This window comes from Budorcas taxicolor, chromosome 15 (genome assembly GCF_023091745.1).
Source record: "Budorcas taxicolor isolate Tak-1 chromosome 15, Takin1.1, whole genome shotgun sequence".
NCBI lineage: Eukaryota > Metazoa > Chordata > Mammalia > Artiodactyla > Bovidae > Budorcas > Budorcas taxicolor.
In genome coordinates this window covers 19,072,247-19,079,617 of record NC_068924.1, presented here as the reverse complement: position 1 = coordinate 19,079,617, position 7,371 = coordinate 19,072,247, and the positions used below count along the sequence as shown (strand labels likewise).

Sequence of the window (7,371 nt, the reverse complement as noted above, 5' to 3'; positions counted from 1 at the left end):
TCAGCATTAATAGCATTATCCACTATTTCTGTGAAAAGACAACTCAAATGTAAGATGATGGGTCAACAGATTAATCTTCCTATACTCTATTCAAAGCAAAATCTGACACCTAATTTGAGATATACTTTTCTCTTTCTTTAATGGGAAGAAAGAGGAGAAATGTGGAGGATGGTTCTTTGGAAGATTTGCCCATACTCTTAACTAATTTCAGACCTCAGCTTCAAAAGCAGTGAGTTGTTTCATTTAATCAGCAAGAAAGCATATCCCACAAAAGTCAGCTCCCTGAAGGGGAAGCTGCTCAAACACCGTTTCCATGGCTGCCGCTGTAACAATATTTTTTACTGAACTAAGCATTGCTAATTTTAGCCACAGATTATCTGGAAAGCAAGGAAGAAATAGATGAAAGGCAATTTTTACCTGAGCCACACTGAGCCTCTGAGAATCTTTACTGAGAAAGAGATGCTGCTAGAAAAAGCAACTACGTAACTCCAAAGCCTTGGGGATATTTGTCAACTGCTCTTCATCAGCCTCTGGAAGAAGGAAGGAGGTACCAGTTTTCTAATTTAGGAAGAAATTGAAACTCATTGGTGAAATGATTTTAATCAAAAACGCCACAGCTTGTATAAGAAAGCAGAATATCACCCCAGCAACCTTAATTCCTAGCCTGGCTTCTGGTCCCAGTTCCTTCTGTTAATGGTATGATATTTGCTTCGAGAGCTAAGCTATTTTGGTTGCTGGTTTCAGTAAGCTGTCTCATGAAGAGATTCCCCCAACACCTCCCCGCCACCCCACCCCCCCGCCCCCGCCACCAAACCAAAAAAAAAAACAAACAAACTGCATTAAATGGACTGGAGATAATGTCTGCAACAGGCTACCTTGATTTTGAACAAGACATTAAGGTAAACAATAGCTATAGATGGACCCTGTCTCATTCATAAAGAGGCAGAGATTGCTTAAATAAGTGACTTAACTTAGTTACAAAGGAGTCAGAGAGTGGCAGATACATTACTTATGATTTTAGCTGCTGCATCCTCCATAGGCAACAAATCCTCAGGCAACAGGAATTTTTCAAACCACATTTGGAGATGTCCAAATATCAGAGTGGGGTACAAAAATAGCCCCTGCATGATCTCTAAATGAGGAGGAATGGGGCTTAGACAGCCACGTCAGGCCCCAGTGGGTGCTGGCTAGCTGCTTTAGCAGAAAGTGAAAGCAAACATGTAGGAATTGCTCTTATGGCCTAGTAGAAGTACTGGTGGGTTTGTAGGTCCAGATCCCCAGGCTCACCCTCTTGGGGTTGGTGGTTACAACTCTGAGGGTGAGATGTAGTCAAGAAAGGACTTCAGCAAATTTCAGTATGTTCCGTTTTCTCTTCCTTCACTGAATCCTTCTTTCAGACCCTCATTCATACTAAGGAATAGAGAACTAATAAAAGTAGTATTAACATGCAGGGAATTTTTCTTACTAATCTAAGCCAGAAGCTAAAGAAAACTATTGGTGATCACAACTGTATTGGGGGGGAAAAAAAGAAAACTTTTTGAAAACTCTTCTAAGACACAGACTGACTTCTGTAGCAGGAAACCTGGCAAGCTATTGGGAGAGATGGAAAAAGAGAGACAGTCACAAGCTGCCCTCCCCCAGGGATCTCTCATGATCCAGGGAAATTCTGTTCCAAGATTCCTATGGAATTCTACAATATCACTCCAGAGTTGAATTAGACTCTATAAAGCAAGGCTGGGGAATATTCAAATGTAATGTCTAGGCTGGCCTTATCCCTGAATGCATTTATTCCCCCAATTATTTTCTTGTTCCAGGGTGTCATGTAATGCCACAGATTGGGCTCAGATATCCAGCTCAGAGTGTGGTGAAGTCCAAGGAAAAATTCTTCTTGGAGGAAACAATTTCTGAGTAGAAGCTTAAAGAATTAAACTGTTGATTCTTTAACAGGTTAATCTGGGGGGAAAGGAAAGAGAAAGCATTCCGGAAAAAAGGACTATCAAAAACTAGGGGATGGGTGTTTTATTTATTTTATGTCTAAATACTGCTACTGCTAAGTCACTTCAGTAATGTCCGACTCTGTGCGACTCCATAGATGGCAGCCCACCAGGCTCCACCATCCATGGGATTCTCCAGGCAAGAACAGTGGAGTGGGTTGCCATTTCCTTCTCCAATGCATGAAAGTGAAAAGTGAAAGTGAAGTTGCTCAGTCATGTCTGACTCTTGGCATCCCCATGGACTGCTGCTTACCAGGCTCCTCCATCCATGGGATTTTTCCAGGCAAGAGCACTGGAGTGGGGTGCCATTGCCTTCTCTGTCTAAATACTATTTAGATATAAAAAAGAACAAAATCTTGCCATTTGTGAGGATGAAACTTGAGGGCATAATGCAAAGTGAAATAAGTCAGAAAGAAAAATACCACATATTCTTACTTACATGTGGAATTAGAATTAAAAAAAAACAAGCTCATAGATACAGAGAAGAGATTGTCAGTTGCCTACAATGGGAAGGTGAAGTATGGAGTGGGGTGGGGGTGAGTAAAATGGCAAAAGGTGTCAAAAGGTACAAATGTCCAGTTATAAAATAAGTCATGAGGAGGTAATGTATAGCATGGTGCCAAGGTGAACAGTATTGTATTGAATATTTGAAAGTTGCTAACAGAGTAGATCATAAAAGTCCTCATTACATACACATCAACTGTTTGTAAATGATAGAAAGTGAAAGTGAAAGTTGCTAAGTTGTGTCCAACTCTGTGTGACCCTGGACTGATTCTCCAGGCCAGAATATTAGAGTGAGTAGCCTTTCCCTTCTTCAGGAGCTCTTCCCAACCCAGGGATGGAACCTAGGTCTCCTGTACTGCAGGTGGATTCTTTACAGCTGAGCCACCAGGGAAGCCCTTTTAAACTGTATGCAGTGTTGAATGTTAATTAGACTTATTGTGGTGATCATTTTGAAATATATAAAAATATTCAATCACTACTTTGTATACATGGAACTAATATAATGTTATATTCCAATTAAACCTCAAGAAAAAAAAAAAAAGAAAGAAAAACTAGGGTATGGGAAACAGTGTGGGAGGGAGCCTTAAATGTTTCTTCAAGGCCTCCAAGCCTGAAGTATAGCTGACTCATATGGCACATGGTGTGCCCTGCAGAGGAACTAGGATAATGTCTATAGGAAGCAGGCGCCACTGGGAATTGTAAGCAAAGGGATATCATGATAGCTTTAACATTAGAGAGATAAATAGCTGTGGTGTGGAGGGCAGATTTGAGGGAGCAAAACTGGGAGCAAGTCACTGTCACAGACACCTTCTTTTCATGTCTCATTGCCTCCTTTACTGTCTTTTAATTGTCTAGCTTTTGTTGTATTAACACATAGAATTTTTAAATAAAATGGAAAAATGATTATTATAAAATGTTGGTAAGTTAGAAAGTAGGATAAAAAATTCAAGGTACAGTTTGACCTCAACCATGTACATACACAAATAAAAATTATTGGAAGGTGATTTTCTGCTCGTGGACGCAGCCAGAAAAGCATCTTTGAAGTCTTTCCCCCTTGTCCACTGCCATCACATCTAAGTCTGCTGTTGCTAAGTCACTTCAGTTGTGTCCGACTCTGTGTGACCCTATAGACTGCAGCCCACCAGGCTCCCCCGTCCCTGGGATTCTCCAGGCAAGAACACTGGAGTGGGTTGCCATTTTCTTCTCCAATGCATGAAAGTGAAAAGTGAAAGTGTAGTCGCTCAGTCGTGTCCAACCCTCAGCAACCCCATGGACTGCAGCCTACCAGGCTCCTCCATCCATGGGATTTTCCAGGCAAGAGTACTGGAGTAGGGTGCCATCGCCTTCTCCACACGTCTAAGTCAGAGTCTCCCAAAGAGCCCAAACAGCTTTGGAAGCTCTTCATCCAAGGACTGAGCTTTGAAACAACCGATGAGAATTTGAGGAGCCATTTTGAGCAGTGGAGAACGCTCACAGACTGTGTGGTAATGAGGGATCCAAACACCAAGTGCTCCAGAGGCTTCAGGTTTGTCACATATGCCATGGCGGAGAAGGTGAAGACAGCCATGAATGCAAGGCCACACAAGGTGGACAGAAGAGTCATGGAACCAAAGAGGGCTATCTCAAGAGAAGACTCCAAAGACCTGGTGACCACTTAACTGTGAAAAAGAGTTTTATTGGTGGCATTAAAGAAGACATGAAGAACATCAACTGAGAGATTATTTTTAAGGGTATAGGAAAATTGAAGTGATTGAAATCATGACTGACTGAGACAATGGCAAAAAGAGAGCCATTGCTTTTGTAACTTTTGATGGCCATGACTCCATAGACAAGACTGTCATTCAGAAAATACCACACGTGAATGGCCACAACTGTGAAGTGAGAGAAGCCCTGTCTAAGCAAGAGATGGCTAGTGCTTCATCCAGCCAGAGAGGTCGAAGTAGTTCTGGAAACTTTGGTGGTGGTCGTGGAGGTGGTTTCAGTGGGAATGGCAACTTTGGTCATGGAGGAAACTTCAGTGGTCGAGATGGCTTTGATGGCAGCCATGATAGTGATGGATATGGTGCCAGTGGGGATGGTTATGATGGATTTGGTAATGATGGAAGCAATTTTGGAGGTGGCAGAAGCTACAGTGATTTTGGCAATTATGGCAATCAATCTTCCAATTTTAGACCCATGAAAGGAGGAAACTTTGGAGGCATAAGTTCTGGCCCTTGTGGTGGTAGAGGCCAATACTTTGTCAAACCACGAAACCAAGGTGGCTATGGTGGTTCCAGCAGCAGCAATAGCTATGGCAGTGGCCAAAGGTTTTAATTACTGCTAGGAAAAAAGCTTAGCAGGAGAGGAGGGTCAGGGAAGTGACAGGGAAGCTAAAGGTTAAAACAGATTTGTGAACTCCACAAACAGTGGTAGCAGGGCCTAGCTGCTACAAAGAAGCCATGTTTTAGATAATACTCATGTGTTTGGGCAAAAAACTCCAGGACTGTACTTGTGACTAATTGTATAACAGGTTATTTTAGTTTTTGTTCTGTGGAGAGTGTAAAGCATTCCAACAAAGGGTTTTAATGTAGTTTTTTTTTTTTTTTGCACCCATGCTGTTGATTGCTAAATGGCTAAATGTAATAGTCTGATCATGATGCTGAATAAATGTCTTTTTTTTTTTTTTTAATGTGCCACGTAAAGTTAGTCTACTCTGAAGCCATTTTGGTAAACTACCCCAACAGGGTAATGTTAGAATTCCTTCAGGGTGATGCCAAGTTCCATTTGAAATTTATTTACAACCAGTTTTGGTTGAGAAGCTATTGTCTTCAGAACCTTGGTGTAGTTGAACTGACAGGTACTGTGTTGTGACCTGGAGTCCACCATTAAAAGGATCATCCATGAAAGTAATGGAGTTTTTTTTTTTTTTTTTGGTTATTAATGATTGTTGGCACATCCTATGAAATATATCTAAATTGAATTATATTACCAGATAAAGTTATAGATGGGAATGAAGCTTGGGTATCATCCATTATAATGTGTAATCAATAAATAATTTAATACTCTCTTTTAAAAAGTATTGGAAGGAAATGAATCAAACTTTAATCAGGGGCTAAGCATTTATCTTAAGAAAATAATCAGCTGGATACAGGGGCCTATGTTTAAGAATGTTCATTTTTATTTATAATGAAAAAGTAGAAGCAAATTAAAAGTTTATTAATAAGAGAAGTCCAAGATACCATAAATCTAAAATCTATATATATACAGATTTTATTGTATGTTAATCATGTGAAAATATGCAATAAATATAGATAAATGGGAAAGAAGCTTCCAAATAATTATAGAACATGATCTAAAATTTATGTGTTTATATACATATATGTGTGAGTATGTACATGTGTGTTGTTGTGGGAAGTATTCATATATTATTGTAAGTAAGAGCATAAGCTTGAATCACAAACAGTAGCAAGGTACCAATAAGCAAGTTTTCTATCCCTTCTATTCCTCAGTTTCTTTATTCCAAAAATAAGGATAATAACAATAATAACAATATCTTCTTCAAAGGATTATTATGATGATTAAATAAATTAATATGTATAAAGAACATAAGAAGTGCCCAGCATTCTCTTATGTTAATAATTATTGTTATTAGTTATGCAAAAAAGACTAAGGGAAAAATGCATTCTAAAATATTTTCAACATTCAGTCTCCAGGCTATTGGTTTTGAGTAATTCCTATGTATTTTATTTTGATTTACAGGTATTTTATAAAAGCCTTGGGTAAACTAATGATCAACGGAAAAATGGAGTGGTCTATAGGGCCATTTAATAAAAAAGAGTTCTAAAGTAGGAATACAGATGCTGGTTTGTGAAGTCCCACCTCTAACTCATTCCATAAGTGTAATCTTGGCCTGACCATAGGACAGACCTCTCTGAATCTGAGCTTTCCCATCCACTGAAAGTGAATAACCATGCTCTTCTAACTTTCTTATAGTATTCCTGGAAGATATAAGACAATGAATGTGAAAGTTCATTGTGAGCTATGCAGTGGTCACAGGACTGGAAAAGGTCAGTTCCAATACCAAAGAAAGGCAATGCCAAAGAATGCTCAAATAACTGCACAATTGCACTCATCTCACACGCTAGTAAAGTAATACTCAAAATTCTCCAAGCCAGGCTACAGCAATACGTGAACTGTGAACTTCCTGATGTTCAAGCTGGTTTTAGAAAAGGCAGAGGAACCAGAGATCAAATTGCCAACATCCGCTGGATCATCGAAAAAGCAAGAAAGTTCCAGAAAAACATTTATTTCTGCTTTGTTGACTATGCCAAAGCCTTTGACTGTATGGATCACAATAAACTGTGGAAAATTCTGAGAGAAATGGGAATACCAGACCACCTGACCTGCCTCTTGAGAAATCTGTATGCAGGCCAGGAAGCAACAGTTAGAACTGGACATGGAACAACAGACTGGTTCCAAGTAGGGAAAGGAGTACGTCAAGGCTGTATATTGTCACCCTGCTTATTTAACTTCTATGCAGAGTACATCATGAGAAACGCTGGACTGGAAGAAGCACAAGCTGGAATGAAGATTGCCAGGAGAAATATCAATAACCTCAGATATGCAGATGACACCACCCTTATGGCAGAAAGTGAAGAGGAACTAAAAGGCCTCTTGATGAAAGTGAAAGAAGAGAGTGAAAAAGTTGGCTTAAAGCTCAACATTCAGAAAACGAAGATCATGGCACCCGGTCCCATCACTTCATGGCAAATAGATGGGGAAACAGTGGAAACAATGTCAGACTTTATTTTTCTTGGCTCCAAGATCACTGCAGATGGTGACTGCCGTCATGAATTTAAAAGATGCTTACTCCTTGGGAGAAAAGTTATGACCA

The 7,371-nt window shown here is 39.8% G+C and overlaps 1 pseudogene; it reads left to right on the top strand.

Moving 5' to 3' along the window:
- Nucleotides 1–857: 857 nt before the first annotated feature.
- Nucleotides 858–4,811, top strand: LOC128060633 (heterogeneous nuclear ribonucleoprotein A1-like; annotated as a pseudogene).
- Nucleotides 4,812–7,371: the final 2,560 nt, after the last annotated feature.